Raw genomic sequence first — 12309 nt, 5'->3', positions numbered from 1 at the left:
GTGGATCTCTGTTACTTTTGGTTGAAAAGTAAGGTCACTAATGGCATGTCAGGCCACCTGGTTGCTTTCTCAAACTATTTACATTCTGCTTAAAGGGCTCGTTTGGCTTCCCTGCAATGTGGTCAGCGTTCCTAAGGGGTTGGGGTAATGTTACGAGCAGCAGCAGTTGTCTTGGCATCCAGGTACGGTATGCTTTCTCTGACCACTGGGTCCAGTAACTCACTTGTGCTACCTGGAACCTACATTCACAACACCCCAACTTCTCCAAGTGGCAGGGTCTGAGCTCACAGCCTTGGAGCTTGCACCCCAAAGGAGATTATCATCCCTGATTTATCCTTCCTCCAAATTTGACTATAAAAGTTGAAAAGGCTACATTTTTTTGGCTTGGTTTAGGTGACAGCTCCAACTCTATAGGATATGGGGTTGATATCTGGCGTTGGTAGACCCACAAGAACCAGATACAAGGGTGGGAAGGTATCCTTTTCTCAATGAAATGCAAGGGGGGAAATGAAAGTGCAAAGTGGTTGGAAAAGTTGACACAACAGATGTGCATTAGGCTGGGTCATCTATTAAGTAACCATACAACTCAAGATACTTCGTTTTGTCACAGATAACAAATAAAACTCATACTGAAGAATAGATCCCCTATCAGCTTGCAACACATTAATACACTTCCCTTCGAGATACAATGGGTGTCTCATAATATATTGAAAGAGATTGTCTTCATTCTCTCTCAGCCAGAAGAAAGCTCATATCTTACACTCCTACACACACACACAAATGAACACATCCCAATACAACACAACAAACACGTAGCACTGTTTTTTAGTGGCTACTGTCATTAATCAGGAGAACACAAAAAGGATCTTAAAATCTTCTGATAAAAGCTGGGGTGCAGTGGATGTAGGTACATGAAGAGGACAGTAGCCAGTTTCTCCTGTCATGTTTGTAAGATTTAATTTTATTTAAAGGTTTTTGGTACTACCAATGTTTGATTATTATTGAATTAGATGGCCTCTCATTTTTCTTTTAGTTATGAATTTTTGTTCAATAATAATTCTTCGAAATAAAGCAATACTCATGAATATTGATAATATTTTATTTCACTGTAACATTTTGGGATCCATCATATTAAAAAAGATCATAGGCCGGGCGCGGTGGCTCAAGCCTGTAATCCCAGCACTTTGGGAGGCCGAGGCGGGCGGATCACGAGGTCAGGAGATCGAGACCATCCTGGCTAACATGGTGAAACCCCGTCTCTACTAAAAATACAAAAAACTAGCCGGGCGTGGTGGCGGGCGCCTGTAGTCCCAGCTACTCGGAGGCTGAGGCAGGAGAATGGCGTGAACCTGGGAGGTGGAGCTTGCAGTGAGCCGAGATCGCGCCACTGCACTCCAGCCTGGGTGACACAGCGCGAGACTCCGTCTCAAAAAAAAAAAAAAAAAAAAAAGATCATAGATGCCAATCAATTACAGTTAAGTTACATTTAAATGTACTTATAATAATTCATCTCCTTGCTTCCCTTGTGGATACAGAATGAAAGAGGAGTGATTTGCATGTGTAAATGACTTTCGTCTACAGAAAAGCTATATAACACGGAGTCAAAAATGTTAAAGATTCATAGGGAAGATAACAGATATCTACATATCTAGTTGATAGACTGCCAGGTGCTAAGGCATTGTTACTAGAGAAAGATTTTCATTTTCATTGGATTAAGCATGCATAGCAAGTAGACTTAAACAATTGATTGAATTCAGAAATTCAATACAGTCAAAGCTGTATTTAGAAAATTGAGTTATTTCTTTTAAAGCAGTATTAAGTCAAGGAAAAATCACAGACAAAATAGAGTGGTAGTATATCTCCACACTTAATTTGAAATTTTATATATGGTAACAGTTACTGTTAAATTACCCATGGCTAATTCATCTTAAACTGAAATAGACAATTAAGCATGTTCTCAACTATTAACTGGTTCATATTTTAGGTGCTTGCCTAATTAGACATTTCCTAAGCTAATCATTTGCACTGGTTAAGTTTTTAGAACATTTTATTGAGAATTTGTAGCTTTTTTTGCATTTACTTTTTTTGAAGTTATTTTTATAAGAACATTGACTTGAAGATACATAATCTAATCATTGCAGTGAACTTTTATTCTAACTCGATAAAGAAATAGATCATACATACAAAAATAGGATGTTCAATTTTTTGAAACATGTTGGATATCTTGACATATGTCACATAATACATATACATATACCCGCACACAACATATAGTCTTATATGTACACATGCATATATTACATAGATACATACATATATGCATAAATATATACACACATATATATTTTTTAAAGGTACATTAAAAGTTTTGCTGTTTGTATAGAAATGTAGAGCTTAAAAAATTTAAGCTTTGTATTTTTAGATACTGTGAATCAAATTTAAATGGATAATGACTATGAAACTCTGAACCCTTTAATTCTCAAAGTGTTTGTATTTAGGAAGCTTAGCGAGTGTGTACAGAAGCATAATGTAATATGGTGCCATTAAAGTGTGGCAAATGCATGCATGTTAAAATAAGCATTAGTCTTAAGGGATAGTTGTATTTTTTATTTTTAAAAAATTAAATATATTTTATATTTATTTTAAAATCAAAAAGTTGTAGTTTTGTAACAGAAATTATTATACATTAGGTTTTTCTGTGATATGAATACCCTAATTTTGGCACAGTAGGTTTTGTCGGTTTCATTGTTTCAGCCACCCAGTTTGTGGTACTTTGTTATTGCAGCCCTTGCAAACAAATATAAAATTAGTTTTCAGAAGTAGGGTGCTGCCCGCTGTGGTGGTCTGTGATTACACGTTTGGCAAGGCCTGTAATCCCAGCTCTTTGGGAGGCTTAGGCAGGAGGATAGTTTGATGCCAGCATTTTAAGACCAGCCTGGGCTCTGTGGTGAGACCCTGTCTCTACAAAAACTTAAAATAAGATGTTCAATTTCTGTGCTGGTGGTGCATGCCTGTAATTCCAACTACTTAGGAGTCTGATGTGGGAGGATCACTTGAGCACAGCAGTTCAAGGCTACGGTGAACCATGATGCTCTGTGGCACTCCAGTCTGAGACAGACAGACTGAGATCCTGTTTCAAAAGAAAAGCAGGAAGTGGGGTGCTGCTGTAACAAATACCTACAAATGTGGAAATGACTTTGGAATTGGGTAATGAATGAAGGCTGAAATGAGTGATCAAGTCATGAATGGACATGGAAGAAACCTAAATGCATATTACTAAGTGAAAGAAGTCAATTTGGAAAGGCTACATCCTTTATGATTTCAACTACATGACGTCCCAGAAAAGGCACAACTATCAAAACAGAGAAAGCAGTGGTTGCAAGGGAGTTTAGGGAAAGGGAGGGATGACTAGTTGGAGGACAGAGGACATTTAGGGCAGTGAAGCTTTTCTGTATGATGCCATAGTGGTGGATCCATGTCATTACACATTTGTCCAATCCTACAGAATGCACAGCACCAAGAGGGAGCCCTCATGTGAACTATGGACTTTGCTGACAACGATGTGTCAGTGGAGGTTCACTGACTGTAACAAATGCACCCCTTTGCTGAGGAATGTTGATAATGAATATGCATCAGTGGGACTCTGCATGAGTGGAGCAGGGAGTAGATGGGGGGAGTTCTTTGTGCCTTCTGACCAGTTTGACTGGAAATCTAAAGCCGCTCTTCAGAAAATTACGTCTTAAAAATTTAAATAAGTATAAAAAATGTTAGTGTGAACATCATTCTTGTAACGTGACATCCGTCACTACTGCCAATAAATTAGCACACCTTGAAATAAAAAAATAAAGTTCTGAGTGTCATGTAACATCCAAGACTTGGTAACCATTTTACCCTAAGGAAGGTGACTGGGAAGGTCCTGGGTAAGGCCCTAAATATAAGTGTAGGTTAGGACAGAGAGTGGGGAAAGAGCAGGTACAGGTGATGAGGAACTGTTTTCAGGTTGAGCATGAAAGTACAATGAGAAATGCTTAATAAAATCTCCCGGGGTGGACTGATAGGAAGGAAAGCGGAGCACAGAAATACTTACTCCTAGAGCTAGAAATATCTGGCAAGGTAGCTGGGCAGATATTGGGCCTCCCAGAACATCTATGCCAAGCAGTGATCAGGGCTGCAGTTTAGGACCACAACCCAGTCTTCTGCTGCTGTTAGGTGACGATGCTGGTAAGAGCAAGAGAGACTCCTGAAATTAGCGGGATTAAAGCAAATATTGGCTGCAGAGTTATTGCCACCAGGAAACAGTGGTTGGGCTTAATTATTTGCAAAATATGTCTGAGGGAGATGATTGATCTTAGCAATAAAGCAGAAGCCAAGTGAGTGAACCCAGGACTCACCGTCTGAGGAGGGCTCTTAGTAACCATGACTTGACATTGAGTCACTTAAAAATTAAAACAGTGCTCCTTGGATGAACAGCAGATCAGATGAAGAAGTTGGGAAGGCACTGGCTCTAAGAAAAGAGGGCTATTGGCAGATCGTTACTGCACCAAGAACATCTGTAAATTCAATCAGAAGCAAACAGACAAAATCAAACTTTAAAAAAGTGATATCTAAGTCGTACTCCAGCACGTATATTTGATGATATCATGTGAAAGTCCCAGGACTTTCTCGTGTTTCCACTTTATGCTAAACGCAATATTGGAAAGCCAATGTGCCCGTTTTTACCCTAGGGTATAGAGCACTGTTTGTTTGAGAACAAACAGAATACCAGAGTTCTACAGCAGTTTCAGAACAGCAGGAATTAATAAACTGATGGATGTCAATCAAAGAAACTTCAGCCTGTAGCTGAGTCATCTGAGAAAAGTCCCAATTTTGTAACTGCTTTGCAGTTCTGTGACATAGTAAATTGTGTTTTCACTTCTGGATTTGTAAGTACGATTCTATCTTGATAACTAAAACTAAATTACCAATGCATGCCAAAAATAAAAATAAAAACATTACAGACTGTCCCCTTTTTTGCTGTTGGAAATACTTGGCACCTAAGAATTTATTCCAGCAAAGTATTTCTATTTTTTGGAACCCTAAAACAGAAATATAATGTGATTTAAAAGTGTTTAGACTCTGCATTTCTAACAAGATGAATTCATATATTAGAGAGAACTTGGATGCCTGTGCTTATGGCTTTGTGCACATACATTTCAAAATCTAACCAAGAAATACTAGCCCCTCAAAGTAAATATAGCAAAGTGACAAGTTTGTAATGTGGAGAAATAAAAGTGGCATTGTTCTCTGGAAATTTCTAACATAGCCTTCTTTAATTGTATAATGTTCCAATGTATTTTTCTTTGATTCTTTTGTTCTATGACAATAGTAAGGCTGGATTTTTATCGCTGATGTGTCTTCTGACCCATGATTCAACTTGACCTAAATAATGAAGTAAGTAGAGTTACGTATTTGGGACACTTCAATTGTACACAATCTATTTTATTTCTAGGAAGTCATTACCATATCATCATCTTAATAGTCATCATAAGCACCATCATCACAATCAACAAAAACTAGAACAACAATATTTATCAAGTGCCTTAATACACCTTAAATGTTATTATTAACGTGCATTGCCAGTTAATGTAGACTAACATGAATGGTTTATTTAATAAAAATAAAATGATGAGATACTACTTTCATTACATTTTAGATTAGCCACCTGGAGGCTAAAGTGTTTCAGCGACCGGTGTGATGTCACATACCTAATAAGAAGTAGAACACGTCCCTTATGTTAAGCTTCCGTGAGGACAGCAGGCACCAAATGTGAACTTTGCCAAATCTTAAGAGTCCTAGAGCTCTTCCATTTTGATAGTTAATTGCAACAAAAGAGGTACATCATGAAGCTTAAAACTGGAATTTGAAAGAACTTTACATTCACTCTAAGGGTCAACTAGAAATAAATTCTACCAGGCAGATAAAGAACAAGAAACTTCACCTGTTCCAAGGACAATGGATGGAGAAAAAACCCTCTGAACATAAGAGTGCCCCCACGTAATTACTCAGTCTGAATTCACAGGATTCACTCTACCTATTGGGTCTGAAATACCTCAAAGGGAGTGTGGAGTTTAAATGGCCTTGCTGATAGCGACTCAGGTAACTGGAAGAAGAAAAATAAATTCTTTCTAGGAAAACTTAACTTCAACCTGAGCCTGAAAGTATTCTTACAGATTAAGGTCTGGAAAAAAGTTAGCAGCAAGCAGTAGAAATCCACAAAATGCAAGTCAACAAAACACTGTGATTGAGAATCACCACAAAATTAAACACACACAGATAGACACACACACACACACACACACGCACACACACATACACACCCCCCAGAAGTAGACCAAGATATTAAGGCTGGAAATAACAGTATAATTGAGAAATAACTAGAGCTTCTTAGAATACAACAAATAATGCTTAAAAATATTTTCAGTGAATGGATACAATAACAGAAGGGAAACGGTTTTAAATAGTACTGAACTGGAAGGCAGGACTGCAAAAAAAGGTCTCAAATATATTCTTGAGGGATAACAAAAGAAAAGTTAAAAATATGAAAGGTAAGAATAGAAAGTCTAAAAATAATATAATTGAGATTTCAAAAAAATAACAGAATGAATAGAAAACAGTATCTTAAAATACAATCACTGAGGACATTCCATAATTGATGAAAACATCAATTTTACATTCAAGAAACCCAAAGAATTCCAAACACATTCAAAAAAATAAATCATGGACTGGACAATTTTGTGGTAAAACTGCTGAACATGAAAGAAAAAGAGCACATAATAAACACAGGCCCCAAAGAAAGACAATGCATCTCATGAAATGACGACAAAAATAAGATCAGCATTTTCAGTAACCACAGTGGAAGCTAGATATTCATGAACAATACCATTAATGTACCACAGCATAAACCTGACATCTCAGATTTCTACTCCAAGCAAAACCTCTTTATAAGAATGAAAGTGGCTGGGGCCAGGCATGGTGGCTCATACTTGTAATCCCAGCACTTTGAGAGGCAGAGGCGAGCAGATCACCTGAGGTCAGGAGTTCGAGACCAGCCCGACCAGTATGGAGAAACCCTGTCTCTACTAAAAATACAAAATTAGCCGGGTGTGGTGGTGGGTGCCTGTAATCCCAGCTACTTGGGAGGCTGAGGCAGGAGAGAATCGCTTGAACCTGGGAGGGGGAGGTTGCAGTGGGCTGAGATTGTGCCACCACACTCCAGCCTGGGTGACAGAGTGAAACTCCGTCTAAAAAAAAAAAAAAAAAGAATGAGAATGGCTGGGCACCGTGGCTCACACCTGTAATCCCACTTTGGGACAGAGGGGCGGATTGCTTGAGGTCAGGAGTTTGAGACCAGTCAGGGCAACATGGAGAAACCTTGTCTCTACAAAATAATAATAATGATAATAATAACAATAAGAATAACAAATAAATAAACAAATTTTTAAAAATTAGCCAGGTGTGATGGGGCACACTGTGGTCCCAGCTACTGAAGAGCCTGAGATGGGAGGATAGTTTGAGCCCAGGAAATTGAGGCTGTAATGAGCTGTGATCGTGCCACTGCACTCCAGCCTGGGTGACAAAGTGAGAACCTGTCTCAAAAAAAAAAAAAAAAAGAATGATCGTTAAATAATGGCGTTTTCCAAAAGTTAAAAATGAAAGAGTTTGATCATTAAAAGGTGTGAAGTTCTAGCAGATCTTCTTTGAGAAAACGTAAAAACAAAAATCAAAATGGAAACACCAAGTGGGAGAAAGAATGGCAAGCCAAGGTTTTGGAAAGCATTTGAAAAATATAGTAGAATATAATAATCTCTGAGAGGAAAATCTACACTAGAAGCTAAGAAGTGATCAAACTTAGAGATTCCTACTGTTCTTACATTATTTACAATAAAGGGAAGATAAAGATAATGACTAACTTTATGTAATGTTGGAACACTACACATTCTAACTACAATTATGTGCCACATAATTGTATGTGCCACATAATGATGTGCCACATAATGGCAATGATGTGCCACATAATGATGTATTGGTCAATGATGGATTGCGTCTACAAAGGTGGTCCCATCAGATTATAATGGAGCTGAAAAATTTGTATCACCTAGTGACATCATAGCCATCACGGTATCATAGAGGAATATATTACTCACATGTTCATGGTTCTGTAATGTAAACAAACTTACTTTACTATATAAAAGTACAGACTATCCTATATAAGTGTGTGTGGTAATAATGCTTGATAATGATAATAAGCAACTATGTCGCTGCTTTACATATTTACCACACATTTTATTGTTATTGTAGATTGTACTCCTACTTATAAAATCAAAACAAAACAAAAATCAGCCTTAGGCAGGTCCTTCAAGAGGTATCCAGAAGAAGGCATTATTATTATAGGAGATGACAGCACCATGTGTGTTATTGCCCCTGAAGACCTTCTGGTGGGACAAGATGTATAGGTTGAAGACAGAGATACTGATGATCTTGACCCTGTGTAAGCATAGGCTAATGTGTGTATTTCTGTCTTACTTCTTAACAGAAACACTTAAAAAGCAAAAGAAAAACTTTAGTTAAAAATGGAAAAATTTCATAAAATAAAAATATAAAGAAAAAGTATTTTTGTGGAGCGTTACAACGGCTATTCCATCTAGGTTTGTGTGAGTACACTCTATCATGTTAACAGAATTATAAAATCACCTAACAATCCACTTCTTAAATGTGTCATAGCCATTAAGCAATGCATGACAGGCAATAGTTAGGTGATTACTAATTTTAAAAGATAAAATAAAGACTGCTAAACAAGTTATAGGAAAAAAATAAGTTAAAAATATCAAGTTCAATCCAATATAAGGCAAGAAGGAAAAACAAAACAAAACAAAAAGACTAAGCCATTGTAGCAAATTAAAATCAAATAGAAAGTTGAAAATGTAAACCAAATATGTCAGTAATTCTATTAACTATTACAAGGTCTATAATATGCTCCAGTGAAAAGAAAACAATTCTTAGGATGACCTGTTGTGCAGATATCAATGTAAGAACCAAAGAAACAGGCCGGGCGCGGTGGCTCAAGCCTGTAATCCCAGCACTTTGGGAGGCCGAGACGGGTGGATCACGAGGTCAGGAGATCGAGACCATCCTGGCTAACACGGTGAAACCCCGTCTCTACTAAAAAAAATACAAAAAACTAGCCGGGCGAGGTGGCGGGCGCCTGTAGTCCCAGCTACTCGGGAGGCTGAGGCAGGAGAATGGCGTAAACCCGGGAGGCGGAGCTTGCAGTGAGCTGAGATCCGGCCACAGCACTCCAGCCTGGGCGACAGAGCGAGACTCCGTCTCAAAAAAAAAAAAAAAAAAAAAAAAAGAACCAAAGAAACATTAACAACAACAAATATGATACATGAGTCTTCCAAAGGAACAACATATTTTTTTTTAGTAACAGACCCCAAATAAAAGGAAATTTACAAAATGCCTGAGAAGGAATTCAGAATTATGATCTCAAGAAAACTTAGTGAGATACAAAAGAACATAAACAAACAGTTCAATGAAATCAGGAAAATAACTCATGATCTAAATGAGGAATTCAACAGAGATAGATAAAAAATAGAAACAAAACAAAAAAATCTTAGAACCGAGTAAGTCACCAAGTAAAATAAAAAATACAATTGACAGTATATCAACAACAGACTAGATTAAGCATAAGAAATAATTTCTGAGCTTGAGGTTATTTTAAAATAACCCACTCAGTGGGAACAAGTAAGTAATAATAAAAAGAATAAAGAAAGCCTACAGCCTGTAGTCCCAGCTACTCGGGAGGCTGAGGCAGGAGAATGGTGTAAACCCGGGAGGCGGAGCTTGCAGTGAGCTGAGATCCGGCCACTGCACTCCAGCCTGGGCGACAGAGCGAGACTCTGTCTCGCAAAAAAAAAAAAAAAAAAAAAAAGAAAGCTTACAGGACTTATGGGACACTATGAAGTGAACAGACGACATGATCTTGTATATGTAAAACCTAAAGGCTCCACTACATATTCTTAGAAATAATAAACAATTTTGGTAAAGTTGCAGATTACAAAATTCACATACAAAAATCAGTAGCAGTTTTATATGCTAACATCCAACTGAATCAGAAAAAGAAATCAAGAAAACAATCCTATTCACAGTGCTTACAAAAAAATTCTAGGAATAAATTTACCCAAGGAGATAAAAGATCTCTGCACTGAAAACTATAAAATACTGAAGAAAGAATTTGAAGATAACACAAATAAATAGATATCTCATGTTCATGGATTAGAAGAGTTAATTTTTTTTAAATGCCCATATTATGCAAAGCAATCTATAGATTCAATTCAATCCCTGTCAAAATATAAATGATATTCTTCATGGAAACAGAAAAAGCAGTCCTTAAATTTAACCACAAAGACTCTGAATAGCCAAAGTATTTTGAGTAAAAAGAACAAAGCCAGAGGCATCTGACTTCAAAATACACTACAAAGCTATAGTAACCAAAACAGCATGTCATTAGCATAAAAAAAGACGCATAGACCAATGGAACAGAATAGAGAGCCCAGGAATTAATTCATGCATCTACTGCCAACTGATTTTAAACTAAGTGGCCAAGAACACACACAGAGGAAAGAACAATCTGTTCAGGAAATGGCACTGGGAAAATTGAATATTCACATGTAAAATAATGAAACTGGATCTATCTCTTTCACCATGTACAAAAATCAACTGAAAATGGATTAAAGACTTAAATGTAAGACCCATAACTATGAAATCACTACAGGAAAACATAGGTGAAATAATTAATGATATTACACTAAAGGAGAACTTTTTAAATAAAACCTCAAAAGGACGGGCAGCAAAAGGAAAAATAGAGAACTGGGATTATTAATACATCAAAGTAAAATGCTTCTGCAAAGGAAACAATAAACCTACAGAATGGAAGAAAAATATGCAAACTATACATTTGAGAAGAGGTTAATAATCAGAATACACAGGAAATGCAAACAACTCAATGCCAAAATAGACATAATTTAAACAAATATGTACAAAACACCTTAATAGACATTACTCGAAAGAAGACATACAAATAGCCAACAGATACATGAAAAAATGCTCAATATTGCTAGTTATCAGGGAAATGCAAATCAAAGCCACAGTGTGATGTCATCTTACCCCAGATAAAATAGCTATTAGCAAAAAGACAAAGATGGCAATTGTGGGTGAGTATGTGACAAAAAGGAAATCATTATACACTGTTGGTTGGAATATAAACTAGTATTGCCATGATGGAAAACGTAATGCATGCATGTTTTAACTTCCAAACATGAATATTTCTAGTAACCTCTCTTATTATCAATTTCTAGTTTAATTGTGTTGCAATTGGGGAACATCAACTATTTGCAAATTGTTGAGATTTGTTATAGAGAGGTTCCTAAAAAATTAAAAATAAAACTACTATATAGTCCAGCAAAATTGCACTCTTGGATATAATGCCAAAAGAATGAAAATTAGTTTGTCAAAGTGATGTCTGAACCCTTGTGGTTATTGCAGCACTATTCACAACAGCCAAGATATGGAATCAATCTAAGTGTCCATCAACAGGTGAACAGATAAAGAAAATGTGGTATATACAAAATGGAGTACCAATCAACCTTAAACATGAATAAAACCTTGCCATTTGTGACAACATGGATGAAGCTGCAGAATGTTTTATTAAGTTAAAGATGCCAGACACAAAAAGACAAATTCTAGGGATTTTCATTTACATGTAGAATCCAAAAGAGTTGATCTCATAGAAATGGAATACAACAGTGGTGACCAGTGACTAGAGAGAGTAGGAAGAGGGTAGGGTGAGAAGAGGATGGCCAATGTGTACACAGTTAAATTAGAAAGAAAGAATAAGTGTCCTATCATACAGCAGGGTGACTACAGTCAACAATAATGTATATTTCAAAATAGCTAGAAGAATTTTGAGTGTTCCCACCAAAAAGAAATAATGAAATTATGAGGTGATTGATATGCTAATGATTCTGATTTGATAATTATACACTGTTTATATGTATCAAAGCATCTCATTGTACACCACAAATATGTACAAACATTATGTTAATTAAAAATAAAATATAAATTTAGAAAATCAATATACTTGTAAGAGAGGTTGAAATATATGAATACAAAAAAGTATGTAAAGTTACAATTTAGAAAAAGATGTACCATGTATTTGTGCAGTTACATCAGTGCATACAAAATACATTTTTTTTTTTTTTTTTTTTTTTT

Source organism: Theropithecus gelada, chromosome 8 (genome assembly GCF_003255815.1).
Source record: "Theropithecus gelada isolate Dixy chromosome 8, Tgel_1.0, whole genome shotgun sequence".
NCBI lineage: Eukaryota > Metazoa > Chordata > Mammalia > Primates > Cercopithecidae > Theropithecus > Theropithecus gelada.
Note: the sequence above shows the minus strand (reverse complement) of the source record.